Genomic DNA, 17,703 nt, shown 5'->3' with positions numbered 1-17,703 from the left:
ACTTCCAAACCCCACCCCGTGACTGCGCCCGCCTCAACCTCTGTGACCCCCACACCCCACCCACTGACCCTAAGACCTCACCAGGTAATCCTCACTTCTTATTCATTGACTCTGCCAACCCAGGAATTTCCCCAGCACTGCCCAGGGACCCACCATCCTCAGCTCTAAACCAGTGACTCACGACCCGAGATCCCTACATCCCCCAAAACGTCAGTGACCCCACTGGTCTGGTAACCCCCTCCACTTCTACCCCGTGTTCCCCCACAAACTTGGTGACTCCCCCCAAACCTTTCCTGGTAACTCCTAAGCCATACCTACTAAAATAGTTTCCCACCCAGTTATCTTCTACATAACCCTCAGTATCTGATAATCCCTTCTTTGCCCTGTAACTTCATGATCCTCATTCCATGTGCCCCCTTCATCCTAAAATCACCTCCACGGACATCCCTCTCTGCACTCCAGCCCCCCAGTGTTAATCAGCACATGACTTACAAGTGCCCTAGCACCGAGCTGGTGCTCAGGAAGATATAGAGATGAATATGAAGTAGATATAGTTGGAGTCATCAGAGAATCTGGATTGAGTGTGTGGTCCCAGATTCAAGTCCTAGCTCTGCCACCATTGTGCTTTGGGAACCTGGAAAAAGTCCTTTCCTCGCTCTGGACCTCAGTTTCTCATCTGTATTATGATAAGGTTGGGTTAAATGATCTCAGAGTTTCCTTCCAGCTGTGACGTTCTGCAATTCTCAGTCAAGATAATATTTGTTTGCAATCATTTTTATACTCTGTACTCCTAACTAGAAGTTTACTGTTGTAATCTCAGCCCAGGGTCCACTTGCTTCTTGAACCTTATTCCCTCACTCCTGCAACCCCCCTACACTCTTAATAGTCCATACCCATTTCCCTTGATCAGGCCTCATCAGTTAACATGTTTGCAAAGCAGGATAAGAGTGCTTCAGCTTGGGGTATTGATGTGATAAGAGATCTGGGTTCTAGTTTGACTCTGGCCTGTAAAGTATGGCACCTTAGGCACACCATTTAGCCTCAGTCTTCACTTCTCCTAGGGTAGGATAATAGTAGTGCTTGAGATAATGCATTCAAAGCATTTGGTACCAGGCCTAGCCCATGGGAGCCCTTAAGTATAAGCCGAGAAGCTCTTGCGGGTCTTACTGTGTCCTGGGTGCTAGGGAGTCAACAGATAATGAACACAGGGGCCACACTTTGCATTATTTTGGTACCCCCCCCCCCCCAGCTCTTGGAATCACTGTCCTCTTATCTCTGCTGTGGCCTCCTCACTTCTCTGGGTTTTTACCCTGCTATCTCCTTAATGATGATTGGCACTTACGGCTGAGCGCCTACTGTGCACCAAGCTTTGTATATGTAAACTGTTTCCCCTCACAACCCCAATATATCTACCACTATTTCCCATATTTTGTTTGTTTTGGTTTGGTTTTAAACAAATGAAGAACCTGAAACTCACCCGGATGAGTAGCAGAGCTGGGATTTGAACCCACAGTCTTCAAAACTCATTTGATCCATTGCTTTTCTTGCCCCTAAACCTACCTAGTTTTCCAGGTCACTCTCAGCCCCTTGTTCCTTATTTTCTAATAATTTCTAAGCCCAACACCAACGCTTTCCCCATCACTTCTAAGGTTTCTCTTAACCTTTGCCCCATGGTTTGGTGACTTCCTCAACCCATTGTTCATGACTTTTGACCCCACGTGTCCTGAGACCCCTGCACCTTAATACCTCTCTTTACCCTTTGTCCAAATATCCTCACCCTGTGAGTCCTTGGAACTCCCACTTACCCTAAACTTACCCTAAGGTGTCTCCCACCTCAGTGGCACTCTATCCCAAATCCTCTCATCCTGTTAAATCCTTTACCCCCAGGAATTCATATACATAAGAGATTGGAAATCTCTTGGAGTGTTACAGCTGCTTCCCTTCTACCATCCTCAGCCACATCCTGTTACTCAAAACCTTCATCTAAGTTAGCCCTTCATCTAGTGAGTGCTTCACCCAGCTTCAGTGAAATGAGCCCCTTCCATCCCAATGTGAACCCATCCTTCAAAATCTATACACCCTCCCATGCTAAGATCCCTCCTCTTCATACCCTTTTCAATAGCTTGTGAGATCCTGCCTCTTAGATTCTGGGATCTCATAGCATCTTTCTCATTTTCATCAGTGATCTTTTCAAACCAGAATCATCTTTTACCTTATCCCCCTTCCTGTGCCCTATCCCTTCTCACAGTGCCTTTTTCCTTCCCTACTCTTACTTTTCTCCCTCACCTCACCTCATCCTCACCTGCATCCTCACCTCACCAATCTTGGTAGCATTGATTATGGTGTAAACCTTTCTCCCATCCCAGCTCTGCCCCTTCTTCCACTCTCCCTGCCACTCTCTCCTTCACACACAGCATGGCCAACCACACTTCCCTGCTTTGTCCAGAGAACTACACTTTTCTCTGGGAACCTCTGATAATAGATCACCAAGATCACAGTCCTTTAGGTAGCAAGAAGAGAGATCTTGGAAATCCTTCTGAATAAATGTAGCCAAGTCTTCTTGACACACTTCCACTCTTCTATCCGGTTTATGAAGCTGCTTGCTGTATATGCCCTCAGGGTAGAATGCTTTGAGTGTCAACACCAGTTAGCCCCATTGTTTTCCAAGCCCTGGGAGGACTTTCCAGTCCCCTCCCACCAGAGGACTGGATGGTGAGTAGCAAAATGTGACATTAAAGATCCACTTCCAAAAGTCTATTCTGTGGGTCACCAAATTCCCAAATTTGGGAATTATTGAGAATTCCCAAATTCCCAATAATATACTTATTGGCTGTATAGCAGTAAATTCAGCAGAGGGCAGATTTAGAGTTAAGGAAGGCATAAATCTTGGGGTCTGCAAATTTTGTGGGTTGATTTCTTTAAAAGGAGCTTTCGCCTTAGATTTGTTTAATGTCTCTTAGACTATAGAACATATTCTGCCTTGGATCTTAGTTATTTGGGTACTCTTCTCACCCAACACCCACCCTCCACCCCCACTGTGGTTTCCTTGAGAACAGAAGCTGGGTTTTCTTTATCTTTTGTTATCTTAATCCTGTCCCACATATTTAGCAGGTAGTCAGTGAATACTTACTGGATTGAATGAACTCATTCAGAAATTCTGCATCAGGTACAAACAAGTGAAAACAGCTAGTGTCTATATCTACTTTGTAGCTACAACAACCCTTCTCCCCAAATCCCTCCAAACGTGATAATGGGCAAGTCCCTTCATTTAAACATTCTGGAATTTAGACACTTCCTTTTTTAGTCATAGCTTGGGTGGGGGAATGGGTGTAAGTGCTTCTTTTTACTGTGTTTCTGGTTAGACTAGAGAGACTGGTTGACATAGTGGCTAGTATACAGTGGTAACAAGGCCAGGGTCTGTCATATGTAGACCAGTTCTCAAGAAAACAGCTAGATGAAATATTTAGCAGAGGTTGCAGAGACAATCAGAGAAGAGAAGAAATCAAAGTGGCAAAATGTTGGTAATTGTTGAAGTTGGGTAATGGGTTCGTGGAGTTCATTATACTAGTCCTTCTACCTTTATGTATGTTTGAAATCCATAATAAAAAATTGGAGAAAAAAGAGGACAGCTAGGTGAACAAGTGCAAATTTAGCACTGTTCCTTGCAAAATACATCAAAACAAACGAGCTGTTGTTACTGAGTCAGTACTATTATCTTGGTTAAGTAGTATATTTAGTCCCAACCTATTTTTGACCTCTTCTGTTTGTGAGATATCATGATGCTAAATTCAAAAATTAGCACACTGCAGAAATGTATCATCCTGGCAACAAGCACCTGTGGCCTTGGTCCTGCCCTGCTTCCCAGCCCAGGTGTGGTTTCTTATGTTAATGGGCTGGACTGGGCCTGAGAAGAGGGAGAGACAGTGGGGGAAGTGAGGGAGAGATCAGAGCTCAACTAGGGTCTTCCCCTTCTGGCCTAAACCCTTCAGATTACTGGGAGATTCTAAAAGTATGGAGGTTCATTCATTCATTCACTCATTCGGTCATTCCACTAATGTTTGGTGAATATCTGCTGGAGGCCAGGTACTTTTCTCATACCTGGGGATAGAGCAGTGAATAAAACAGAGTTCCAGGACTTGAGGAGCTCACCTGTTGGGATGAGGCAGAAACATACCATAAACAAGTAAAATATATATTGGGAAAATTAAACAGAGAAGGAAGATAAAAAGTACCAGGAACCAGGATATTAAGTTTTAAGTAGGGTGGTCAAGGAAGGTCTTATTGAAAAGGCAACATTTGAGCAAAGACCCGAAGAAGTTGAGGTGAGCCAAACATTTATCTGAGGGAATTATATTCCAGTCAGAGGGAACAGCAAGTGCAAAAACCCTGAGTCAGGAGTATGCCTCGTATATTCAAGAAACATGAGGACACCAGTCAGTATGGCTGCAGTAGGGTGGAGAGGAGAAACATAGCAAGAGATGTGGAGGTGGGAGTGGATTGGTGGTAGATCATATTAGGCCTTATAGGCCCCTGGATTTTTTGTGAATTGTGGGTGAGATGGGAGCGATTGGAGGGTCCTAGGCACCCAAGTGACATGATCTGACATAAAGGATCATTGTGGCTGCTATGTTGAGAATGAGTTGTAGGTGGCAAGAGTGAAAGCAAGGAAACTGATTAGGAAACTATTGCAATAGTCCAGGCAAGACAAGTTGGTAGTTTGTACCCAAGGTAAAGCAGTGCTAGAGTGAGAAGTGGTTGGATTCTGGATATGTTTTGAAAGAGGACCCAACGGGATTTGCTGATGGATTGGAAGTGGCATATAAAAGAAATAGAGAAGTTGAGGGTGGCTCCCTCATTTTTGGTCTGAGCAATTTAAGGATGGAGTTCGCATTTACTGAAATGGGGGAGCCTGGAAGAAGGATACATTGTAGGAAGGGGAGATAAGGAATTCACTTTTGAATATGTCAAGTTTGAGATGTTTTTGGACGTGAAGATGTTAAATAAGCAGCTGGATATACAAGTCTGTTAGACTTGCTAGTCAATTTCTGCCCTCCTGGGAACTGAAAGAACACTATTACTGGGCAAGAGACAAAGGAGTATGGTGGGAAGAACACTAGCGGCTCAGGTGTGAGACCCGGCTCTGCCACCAGGTAGCTCTGTGACCCTTTCAGACTCCTCTGGCAGCTCTGGCCTGTTTCTTCATCTGCAAAATGGTAGCTTTAGACTAGAAATGAGTTGTCTTCTCAGCTCCTCCTGTGTGAGAGTCAATGAAGTAGTGCATAGAGCAAGAGAGATAATATAACTGTACGTATATCTGAGAGGATGTTGGAAACTGCTGAGCTCTACACAGTGTAGTGGCGTTGGTGGTAAGAGGCCTCCCTTCCTTTGCTAAAGCAATACCCAGTTAGTGCCTGCCATGTTCTGGGCACTGAACTCAGGATCCGATGACAGAGAGAAGCATCCGTGCCCTCGTGGAACACTACAGACGAACCTCCTGGTGTAGCTTCACTGCTGAGTATAGAGGGAGTAGGCTGGAGTCTGATGGTCTGGTGCGGTGTTGGCCAGGGAAAGCTTGTTCTTGACCTGGGTCTGGGAGAAAACTACGTGGATGTCGGAGATGAGGCAAGATGGTAATCCAAGTGAGGAAAAAGTGGGCATCCTAGCTAGGGCTGGAGGAAGAGCTGGGGTGGTGGGACTCAGTTCCTTCCCTCCTTCGTTCTTTTTAATATTTATTTGGTTGTGCTGAGTCTTAGTTGCGGCACACGGGCTCCTTAGTTGCGGCTTGTGGGCTCCTTAATTGTGGCAGGTGAACTCTTAGTTGCAGCATGCATGAGGGACCTACTTCCCTGACCAGGGGTCGAACCCAGGCCACCTGCATTGGGAGTGTGGAGTCTTAACCACTGCTCCACCAGGGAAGTCCCCCACGCTCCTTCATTCTTGCACTCAGCATTTACTCCTCTGCCAGGAACTTCTCTTAGGGAGCTTATAGTTCTGTAGCAGATGAAGGGTTTCTTTCTTTTTTTTGGCCGCACTACGAAGCAGGTGGGATCTTAGTTCCCCAACCAGGTATCAAACCTGCGCCCCCTGAATTAGAAGCACAGAGTCTTAGCCACTGGACCGCCAGGGAAGTCCCTAGATGAAGGGTTTCAAATCTGGTCTCAGTTAGATCTAATTCACAATAAGTAGGGTTGATTTAGGATTCAAATTTGAGCTAAAGAGTTTAGTTAATTATGTGGCCTAGTAGTATTATTCATTTAGTATCTGTGGGCACATTCTTTGTTTGGTGCTGATTAAGCTGAAATGCATGCTCTCCAGGAACTTAAATTATAATCAGTTTAGCAGAAAGTAGGATGTGTGATTTTCACCCCAAGAAAGTTGAGTTTAAGGAAAAAAAAAACCTGGCAGAGTAATCCCTTCACTGCATCTGGAAGCACAGACGTCTAATCCTTGTGTCATTTAGATGTTGATGCTTATATTTTAAGGAGAGTCTCTGACCAGCTAAACAAGAATACAAGATATAGGGAATTCCCTGGTGGTCCAGTGGTTAGGACTGCGCACTTCCACTGTAGGGGGCACAGGTTCAATCCCTGGTCGGGGAACTAAGATCCCACATCCTGTATGCCATGCAGTGCGGTCAAAAATAAATTAATTAATTAATTTATAAAATACGAGATATAACCCATCTTAATGATCCAGTCACTCACAAAATCAGAGTGGATATGTAACTAGCATCTTTCACTTAACAGAATGGGAAAATTTTGTTCTGGTGAGTAATAAAAAAAAAAAAAAGAACAACTGAGCTACAAATCCAAGTGCAGCTGAAGCCATTATCTTTTTTTAAAAATAAATTTATTTATTTATTTATTATTTTTGGCTGTGTTGGGTCTTCATTGCTACGCACGGGCTTTCTCTAGTTGTGGCGAGCTGGGGCTACTCTTCCTTGCGGTGCGCGGGCTTCTCATTGCAGTGGCTTCTCGTTGCAGAGCATGGGCTCTAGGCGTGCAGGCTTCAGTAGTTGTGGCTCGCGGGCTTCAGTAGTTGAGGCTCACGGGCTCTGGAGCACAGGCTCAGTAGTTGTGGCGCATGGGCTTAGTTGCTCCGTGGCATGCGGGATCTTCCTGGACCAGGGCTTGAACCCCATGTCCCCTGCATTGGCAGGCGAATTCTTAACCACTGCACCACCAGGGAAGCCCTGAAGCTATTATCTTTAACTGGTGGCCTTAAGCTACTGACAAAACCTCAGATGCCTCTTGCCCTGGCAGCTGTCAGTCAAGGTATGGAAATGTGAGTGTCCGTGTGAGGGTCTCACAAATCCTATGTCTCTGTTTTGCTGCTCGAAGTGCAGGGCCTACTTGGGCTCCTCACTTATAGTTCAGAAAGATCTGGGATGTTTCAAAGCTTCAGTGTATTAGACTGACACCAGCTGGAAGTCAGAGCGCTTCTTCTACTGCTTCCTGGTTAACGCTTGCCTTCCGTAATGCTTCATCTCAGAGAAGCCCAGATGTAACTTGTTAGCCTGGTACTGTTTCTCACTGCATAACTTTTCATTTGTTGGAAGTCCCTGCTGCTTTGGGATAGCTGATAAAGCATGAGACCCATGCAGTTAAGATAAGCTCAAGGAACTGGGAGCTCCTTGAGATTGTAGAACTGACCCAAGCCTTAGATGTAGAAGGTGTGGCAGGGGTACCTAAGACCAAAGTTCTCTCTGTCTGAGAAGATCATCCTTTCAATCTAGGAGGTACTGTCCCAAAGCCACAGAAGCAGTGAGGGAGAAAAGCAGCCCCTGCTCATCTGCCACTTCAGCCAGACCCACCCTCTTGACCAGCCTGGGGACATACCAGGCTGGGGAGCCAGTATGTCCTCAGCTCCTATGTAGATTTGCCGTTCCTTCATGCTCAGCTTGATCAGGTTTCCATCTGGTAGTGAGAATGGCATCCATGAATTGGAAAGCTGAGTTTTCAGATGTGGTTTTGCTACAAACTGGTACATCATGGAATCTATCCTGTCAGCCCTGGAGTAGCCATGCCTTGTTAGGGGAGAATCATAGATATTCCTCTAGCCAACACAAGGAGTGCAAAGCTTGCTTTTAGACTTTCTTCTTTTATTCTTATATTTTTATTTATTTATTTTACATAGGTAACACATTCACAGGGCTTAAAATTTTTTTTGTAAGTGTGAAAGATATGCAGTGAAAAGTCACCCTTCCACCGCTGTGCCCGTCACTCAGTTATCCTTCCACCTTGGTTAGTAATTGCTTCACTGTCTTTCCATAGATTTTTTATGGCAGTGGCAGCATACAAAAGGCACTGTTTTGTACCTTGAAATTTTTATTCAATATATTTTGGAGATCTTCCATGTCAGTATGTAAGGAACATCCTCATTTATTTATGTCTACATAATAAGGAAGTTCTGTATTGATAGACATTTATGCTGTTTGGAATTTTTTTGCTATTATTACATGCAGGGATGCCATGAATAACCTTGGACGTGTGCCATTTTCCACACATGTACGTCTACCTGTAGACTAGACATGAAGTTGCTGGGTCAGATGGTGTGTACTTTTGTAATTTTGATTGATAACTGCCAAATTGCCCGACATAGAGCTTATACCAATGAATACTCCCACCAACAATGTAGGACTGTGCCTGTTTCCCCACAGCCTCAGGGACATTGCTTTTTCCTTTTTTTTGGCCGCAGCGTGGCATGAGGGATCCTAGTTCCCCGACCAGCGATCAAACTCGCACCCCCTGCAGTGGCAGTGTGGCGCCTTAACCACTGGACAGCCAGGGAAGTCACACAGGGACATTGCTTTGAGTTAAGAATATACAGACTACCTTCAACATAGGATACTGAATCATGGGGCCCCACTGTGACACTCTATTCCACAAGACACACAAAGTACCACACAGCCCAGTTTGAAGAATACCACAATGATATATTTTAAAGAGTAACTGGACCTCTGGTGGTTATAAGAGAAGAAAGGAAGAAAAAATCCTAGAGGAAGAAGTTCCCTACCTCAGAACTTAAATTGGCATAAATTAGAGGAAGAATAGGTATCTGTCTTTGCAGAACCAAGGAGGGATGAGATGCCAGTAGTATCAATCATAGGAAGGCTGTGGGGAGAGTAAAGGAGAACTCCCAGAGGGCGGAGCTGGGCAACCAAGCAGACGGGTTTAGTGTCCACTGTAGAGCTGCCTCTCAGCTCAATGCTGGTATCTTTTCATTTCAGCGACTTTTTTTTTTTTTTTTTTTAAAGATTATACCCCCTCCTTTTAGTACTACTGTTCATTTCATTTTGGCCTCTTCTGCCCTCTTCTCACTTGGAGTTTAGGTTTCTGCGAGTTGGAACTGGATGAGTGTTCAGCCTCGTCTTTTTTCACTTAGCGTTGATTTGTTAACCCTCCTCCACTAATCCAGATGGTCTTCGTGGTTCTTGTCTGAAACGTTTAAACAAGCATCCTGTGCAAGTAGCTCTTGTTTTCTGTCCATTCTCTTCGTGGGATGAATTATGAAGATGAGGTGATTAGATCTCAGATCCTGAACCTTTCCTGGTGGGGTTAAGCATTGACAGATTGTTCTCTGGAGAACCTGGAGCCCCTATAGTGCCATTAGCAATGCACGCTTGCGCCCGCCTCTCCTGGCCTTGCCAACACTGTTGGTTCAAATTATTTTTTTTGTAATTAATAGACTGTTTCTTAGAGCAGTTTTAGGTTTGCAGAAAAACTGAACAGAAAGTACAGAGAGTTCCCATATACTCCCTTCTTCCCCAACCCCCCACCCCCAGTTCCCAGTTTCCCCTGCTAACATCTTACATTGGTGTAGTATATGTGCTACAATTGATAAACCAATGTTGAGGCATTATTATTAATTAAAGTCCATAGTTTACAATTATGGTTCACTCTTTGTGTTGTACATTCTATGGGTTTTGACAAACGTATGATGTCAGTTATCCACCATTACAGAGTTATGCAGAATAGTTTCACTGCTCTAAAAATGACCTGTGCTCCACCTGTTCATCCCTCCTCCCCTCGCCCTACACCCTTGGCAACCACTGATCTTTCCACTGTCTCTATAGTTTTTCCTTTTCCAGAACATCATATAGTTGGAATGATACTATATGTAACCTTTTCAGATTGGCTTCTTTGATTTAGCAAAATGCATTTTAAGTTTCCTCCATGTCTTTTCGTGACTTAACAGCTCTTTTTATTGCTGAATAATATTCCATAGTATGAATGTACCACAATTTGTTTATTGAAAGGCATCTTGATTGCTTCCAGTTTGGGGCAATTATGAATAAAGCTGCTATAAACATCCATGTGCAAGTTTTTCTGTGGACATAAGTTTTCAACTCATTTGGGCAAATACCTAAGAATAGGATTTCTGGATCTTATGGTAAGAATATGTTTAGCTTTGTAAGAAACTGCCTGTCTTGCAGAATACCATTTTACTCTGCCATTTTGCATTCCCACCAGCATTTGGTGTTGTCAGTGTTTTGAATTTTGGCTCCTGTAATAGGTGTGTAGTGATATCTCATTGTCTGTTGGATGTGAATACTGTTACTTTGATTTTTGGTAATTTGATAAGTATAATATCATCATGATTATTCTTTCTTGTTCTTTAATTACTAATTAAACTTTTTTTTAATATTAGTGTTTTTTGCTTATGTGAATTCATATTGTAGCCTTATTTGTCCAGTGGGAATTTGATAATGGTTTTGGAGGTTTGTAAGTGTCTGCATGTGGTTTTCTTTTCTACCTAGTTTTTTCTTCTATTGTGGTAAAATACACAGAACATAAAATTTGCCATCTTAACCATTTTTAAGTGTACAGTTCAGTTACATGTGTTTTTTTTTAATTTACATTGGAGTATAGTTGATTTACAATATTGTATTAGTTTCTGCTGTACAGCAAAGTGAATCAGTTGTACATATACATATATCCACTCCTTTTTAGATTCTTTTCCCATATAGGTCATTACAGAGTATTGAGTAGAGTTCCCTGTATTATACAGTAGGTCCTTATTAGTTATCTATCAGTTATATGTGTTTTTAATATCACGTGTTATGTTTTATTTCTTTAGTATTTTCCCCTAATGTCGAGGTTTGTTTTTTTGGGGGTTTTTTTGCGGTACATGGGCCTCTCACTGCCGTGGCCTCTCCCACTGCGGAGCACAGGCTCCGGACGCGCAGGCTCAGCGACCATGGCTCACGGGCCCAGCCGCTCCGCGGCATGTGGGATCCTCCCGGGCCGGGGCACGAACCCGAGCGTCCCCTGCACATCGGCAGGCGGACTCTCAACCACTGCGCCACCAGGGAGGACCCCGTCGAGGGTTTTTTTAAGCCAACTCTTCTTTTTGACTTGATTTTCTTATGCTTCAAAAGTCCAGAACTCCCTGCTTATCCTGGTTGAGATCTGGATGTTGTTCCATTTTGATGAACTGGTAACATAAATGGAACCTTTTTGTCCCAGGGTGATGTTTTAAATAACATGATGTGTCTAAATAACCGTGATGATCCAGTTCCTCCTGATGCTGATGGAATGTTTCATTTTCAAATAGCCCTTCTCAAGCCAGCAGTGATCCCAGGCTGAATTCCAGAAACAATTGAGATGTAACCTCACCATATCTGTATTAATTTGCTTGTTGATGTAAAGTGATATCCTTAGGGTAACCCTGCCAAATTGCCTTTATTCTGCACTTTTCTTTTCATGGACTAAAGGTGGGTTTGAAACTCCCCCATGATTGCTCTGTTGAATGTTTACAAACTAAGGTGTTAAAATTCACTTAAACATTTGGCCGAAAATTAGATTTTTAAGTTATCCGTTTTAGTTTAAATGAATGCCATTCTGCAGTAAAGGAGTATGCATTTTCATTGCCCTTTTGGAATTGAAAATAATCCACTTTGCCTAAATACTCCCTTTTCTGTGACTAATTCAAGCCTATAAAATTGTAGTAGCCAAATAAGAACCATACTAAAAAGTACTTTGGGCTTTTAACATCTTTGTGCCTTTTGGAAAGAGGTGTTTAGCTGATGTTTTAAATATGTTTCTGTTATTAATTTCCTGTGTTCTCTTTAGTGTTTGGAAACCCACAGAACCAAGCCTGTTTCACTAGGCTTTTTGTGTGTGCATTGAAGTCTTCTTCTATAATCACAAATACTGAGTCATTTTACTACAGCTCTTCCAAATCCCGTTCTAATTTGTTTGCCACTTGACTCCCTCAGCCTTCATCCCTCCCAACCTAATGTCGCTTTGTCCTCTCTGAGAAGTTTTCTATATTTCCAAATGAAGAATTATCTGAGTGAAAATTGTCATTTTTTTTTTTCAAAGTTGAGCATTCTTCTCTCTCCAAGCAAATGTTCTGTTTTTCTCTTTTTTGGCTTCTCAATACAGTTGCCCTCTGGGCTGGCTGAGGCAGAGTACATAAAGCCTTGCTCCAACGACCAGGGAGTTCAGGTTAGCAGAAAATGATAGACTAGTGAACAGGTGCCTGTAGTCAAGGCGAAGCCCAGCCTGGGTGTGGATCAGATTAGATCTAAACCATGACAAAGTGGAGAAGCACAAATACGTGGCTACTCTTTCATTTCCCATCTGTCATTTCTCTTACTTTTCTGCTTTGGGGAGGCAATTTAAGCACATCTTTTTTCATAGAGAGACCTAAAGATTCTATGTGTCTAGAAAGTTCTTCTAAATGTTATCTCACTGGTAATTTAAATTTATGTTTACAATAGGAAACACATTTATATATTATGAAGCCATAAGGTTGTTTCCTGCATCAGAGCAAACAGTAGGTTAAGTTCATTTAAAAATGCAACAAACAGGAATTGGACTTGCTGCTAATTCTGGGAGTGTCCGACTCCCTTTTCATCCCTACCTTTTGTCATGCTCTTATTCCCCACTCCCCCCTTTCCGCCAGACTGGCTCTCCCCTATACCCAGCTCAGGTCATTAGGGATCTGGTATAACTTACACCCTCCAAGGAGAAAACATAGCAGTTGCCCCTGCTCCCCCGCTCCCCCTCCTCTTTCTCAGAGGGCCACGGGAGTTATGAATCTGAAATGTCAAGTACAGGCGGGAACTGCTCAGACCCAGCCATCCTGAGGCAGTCACCAGCCTCTCTTTGGCTCTGCCAGTGTCACTGTTGTTGGTTTAGGACTGGCACAGGAGGATTCATCATTTAACGAAAGAAAGGGAGAAAAATGGCAATTAGACACTTGTACATGCCTGGCAGCCGGAACCTTCTCCTCACCTGCCGTCAGGCTCTGTTGGAAAGCAGCTTCAGAGGTCAGGGAAAGGTAGGAGAGCAAGAGTAGACTGTTTTAAAGGTGTATATTATGAGGCTTAAGGAGGAAAACTGTATTTAGCCTGGACATGAGAACATGTAAAAGAGTGGAGATTTGTTTTCTTTGAGTCTAAAAACTGTTATTTTGGGAAATGTGGCTCCCAGCTCTTCCCTCTTTCCATGTGGCCAGGTCTAGAAGAACTGGTTTTAAGTTGCAGTGGGTGAGATGAAAGCTAAACAACCAGTATTCAAGCGTTTTGAGAGGTGATGTTGTGTCACGGTGGATTAGCAAAAGGAAGAAATGCACCAGATAGTGAGAGGTATGGACTCTGCGGCCAGCCAGTCTGGCTTTGATCCTGGCTTCAGCACTAACTAGTTCTGGGACCTTGGACAAATTACTCCACCTCTAAGCCTCAGTCACCTCATCTGTAAAATGGGGATAGTGTACCTACTTCCTCATAGCATTATTTTTAAGATTAAAAGAGTTAATATAGGTAAAGTGCTTTGAACAGCAGCTGACACATATTAAGGACTATATATTTGATAAGTGTTATTAGCACGAACAATGGAAAGAATTTTAGGGTCATTTGGACCAACGCTTTATTTTACAGATTAAGAGGCAGTCACAGAAGATAGAATCGAGGTTAGAAGACTTTCTGCAGACTTCTGGTCCCGAGCTGTTGCCAGTACTCTTGGCTGTTTTAGAAATACCCATTACTTCAAAAGCATATCCCTTTTGGTTCCTCTTCCATCCTCTTCCTCAGAGCCAGAATTTCTCGAGTACTTCCTGTGTGCCATCACTGTGCTAAATGCTGACATATGTGACCTCATTTCATCCTTACAGCAACGTTTGAAGAAGGCGCCACGATTATCCTCATTTTTTAGAAGTAGCATCTAAGTTTCAGAGAGGTTCAGTTAGTTTCCAAGGGTACACAGCATCAAAGAGGTAAAGTCTGGATTAGAACCAAGGCTGACACCAGAGCCTGTGTTTTTAACCATGGCACAGATTTTCCTCAGAAAGTCTCAATAGAATACAGATGAGCTAAATCAAACCAACCATTGCTTCAGCAGTCACAGGGCCCAGCCATAAAGATCTGAGGCCATTTTGTAATCCCTTTTCAACCTACAGTCTGCTTTGTTTTCCGACCTAGGTCTCTCAGGTGTATTCTTATTTCTGACACAATGCTGTTTATATGAAAACAGGTTACCAAAAGAACTTCTCTCCCTGATCAAGAGAATGAAAGTTGAAGGTCCTGGAGCAGATGAAAAGAGGCCAGGACCAGAGCTTTCATGAAATAGGGACCATGTGGGGGTTATCAGGACTCTGGGCAACATTGGGGTCACTGCCAGGATCCTAGTAGACCAAAGAAGAGGAGTCAGATGTGGGAATTCCTAGGCCAGTGGTTCTTTACCTCCTTTAATCCCTGTAAGATTCAGATGACAGTCATGGACTCTCTTCAGAAAAATGTACAAGCTCACACACCATAAAAGTTTTACCAGGTGGCTTCAGGGTTCATAAACTCCAGCTAAAAACCTCTGTATTAGGCAGCAGAGTAGATTACTTAAGAGCCCACTCTGGTGCCAGATGGCCTGGATTCAAATCCTCTTCTTCCATTTATTAGCTGTGCAACCTTGAACAAGTTAATGGCTTGGGCTTCAACTCCCTCAACTGTAAAATAAGGATAATAATAGTATTTAATTAAAGGACCATTTGGGGGATTAAACGAGTTACTATATGTAAATGCCTAGTACATGGTTAGCTCTCCAGCAGTATTCACTATTAGTGGTAGTAGTATTGCTATCCCCAGAGCTTAGCCCATTCAGTAAATGTTTATGGACAGAATGAATGAATAAAGATGCCAAGTCTAGGGTAGAGTATCCCAACCATTGTGTCACAACTGGGCCATAGTTTTGTCAAAATACTGATCCAATGAGCCCTTTGGGCTGCCAAAGCCCTAGCTGCTTGCTCCTGGCTTCAAGCAGCAGCATCCAAAGTGTGACATACAAATATCCTTCTCTCTGGGTGCCCTGATGTGAAGACAGTTTGGGCAGCACTGATTGAGATCAGCTGGCAGGTAGTGAGAACCAAGCAGGAAGTCCAGACTCCAGGTCCAGGAGAATTCTATGGATGGGTGGCAAAGAGAATCTTAACCCCTGAGCCTAGAGCAGAGGCTCTAGTACGCCCTGTACTACGGCAGACGCAGAGCAAGTGCTGCCAGTAGGACACTCCAGCGCTTCCCTCCTGGCACGAGGACCTGGTAAGTCACTGAACAAGGAATTGTGGAGAGCCCACAGTGAACCAGGAGCCAGGCTGGAGCCCAAAGTCTTGTATAGGCAACATGTGTTAAAGAGGTAGTGATAAGTACTGAAGTAGGTGACTCCAGGATTGTGAGTGCCAGGAAGAGGTAGTAGCCAGGGCTGCAGGGACTTATAAGGTGACCAGCCTTGCCTGCAAGGAGAATGAATTCTTAGGGTGATAGGAAGCCACTGAAGAGTTTTAATCAAGGAAGTGGTAGATTTAGATCTGTACATAGACATTCTGACACAGTATTACAAAATGAATAGGAAACAGGTAACGATTTATTGAGGACATATGTTAGGAGGCTCTTACATTAGTCAAGAGGTGCAAGGTGATACTCATCTGAAATTAGGTACCTAGACTTGTCTATCTTTTAATTTTTTAAATTAAGGTATAATTGACATACAACATTACATTCGTTTCAGGTGTATAACATGATTCGCTATCTGTATATATTGTGAAATGATCACCACAGTAAGTCTAATTAACATCCGTTCTCTTAGCAACTTCCAAATGTGCATTACAGTATTATTAACTGTAGTCATCATGCCGTACATTACATCCCCCAGGACTTATTTTATAACTGGAAGTTTGTACCTTTTCACTCCCTTTACTCATTTTACCTACCCCCAACCCCTGCCTCTGGCAATTACCAATCTGTTCTCTGTATCTATGAATCCATTAGTTTTCTTTTTTAAGACTCCACATGTAAGTGAGATCATAGTGTTTGTTTTTTCTCTGCCTGACTTATTTCACTTAGCATAATGTCCTTCCTCAGGGTACATCCATGTTATCGAAATGGCAAGATTCCATTCTTTTTTGTGGCTGAATAATATTCCATTTTGTGTGTGTGTGTGTGTGTGTGTGTGTGTGTGTGTGTGTGTGTGAGTGAGTGAGTGTGACAACTTCCTTAGCCATTCACCTGTCAGTGGACACTTAGGTTGTTTCCATGTCTTGGCTATTGTAAATAATGCTGCAATGAACATGGAGGTGCATATATCTTTTCAAGTTAAGGTTTTTGTTTTCTTTGGACAAATACCCAGAAATGGAATTCATGGATCAAATTTTTAATTTTTTGAGGATCCTCCATACTGTTTTCCATAGTGGCTACATCAATTTACATTCCCACCAATAGCACACAAGGGTTCCCTTTTCTCCACATCCTTGCCAACACTTGTTTTTTTCTTGTCTTTTTGGTAATAGACATTCTGACAGGTGTGAGGTGATATCTCATTGTAGTTTTGATTTGCATTTCACTGGTGATGAGGGATGTTGAACATCTTTTCATGTACCTTTTGGCCATTTATATGTCTTCTTCGGAAAGATGTCTTTTCAGATCATCTGCCTATTTTTCAGTTGGATGGTTTGGCTTTTTGCTATTGAGTTATATGAGTTCTTTGTATATTTTGCATATTAACCCCTTATCAGATACATGATTTGCAAATATTTTCTCCCATTTAATAGGTTGCCTTTTCATTTTGTTGATTGTTTCCTTTGCTGTGCAGAAGCTTTTTAGTTTTTTAGTCCCATTTGTTTATTTTTGCCTTTGTTTCCTTTGCTTTGGTGACAAATCCGAAAAAAATCATTCCAGGACTGATGTCACGGAGCTTACCACCCATGTTTTCTTCTAGGAGTTTTATGGTGTCAGGTCTTACATTCAATTCTTTAATCCATTTTGAGTTAATTTTTGTGTATGTTGTAAGATGGTGGTGTACCTAGACTTCTGAGGAAAAAGGAGGAATCAAGAATGGCCCTACTGGGAATTCCCTGGTGGTCCAGTGGTTAGGACTCAGTGCTTTCAGTCTGAGGGCCCAGGTTCAATCCCTGGTCCAGGAACTAAGATCCCTCAAGCCATGTGGCCAAAAAAAAAAAAAAAAAAAAAGAATGACCCCCACTGATTCTGGGTGGCTGGACAGTTCTGGACAGTGGAACAGTTCTTGGGGTAGGGAACATTGTGTGTTCTGTTGGGGACTTGTGCTGTTTTTGATGCCTGTGTGATATTTACAAGGCTGGTGAATGGATAGATCTGAGCACAGGAGAGATGTCAGAATGGTCACAGAGAACCAGCAGCAGTGGGGTTGGCCGCCTGCCTTCAGTGGGGCTCCCTTCTAAGGGGAGCGAGTTTAA

General features: G+C 43.0%; 1 protein-coding gene across 9 annotated transcripts in view; it reads left to right on the top strand.

Moving 5' to 3' along the window:
* Nucleotides 1–17,703, top strand: part of ZNF76 (zinc finger protein 76) — a 31,674-nt gene that overhangs the window by 455 nt on the left and 13,516 nt on the right. The gene's annotated exons all lie outside the window — the stretch shown is intronic.

This window comes from Delphinus delphis, chromosome 10 (assembly GCF_949987515.2).
Source record: "Delphinus delphis chromosome 10, mDelDel1.2, whole genome shotgun sequence".
NCBI lineage: Eukaryota > Metazoa > Chordata > Mammalia > Artiodactyla > Delphinidae > Delphinus > Delphinus delphis.
The sequence above is the reverse complement of the archived record's forward strand: the minus strand, read 5'-3'. Positions and strand labels throughout refer to the sequence as shown.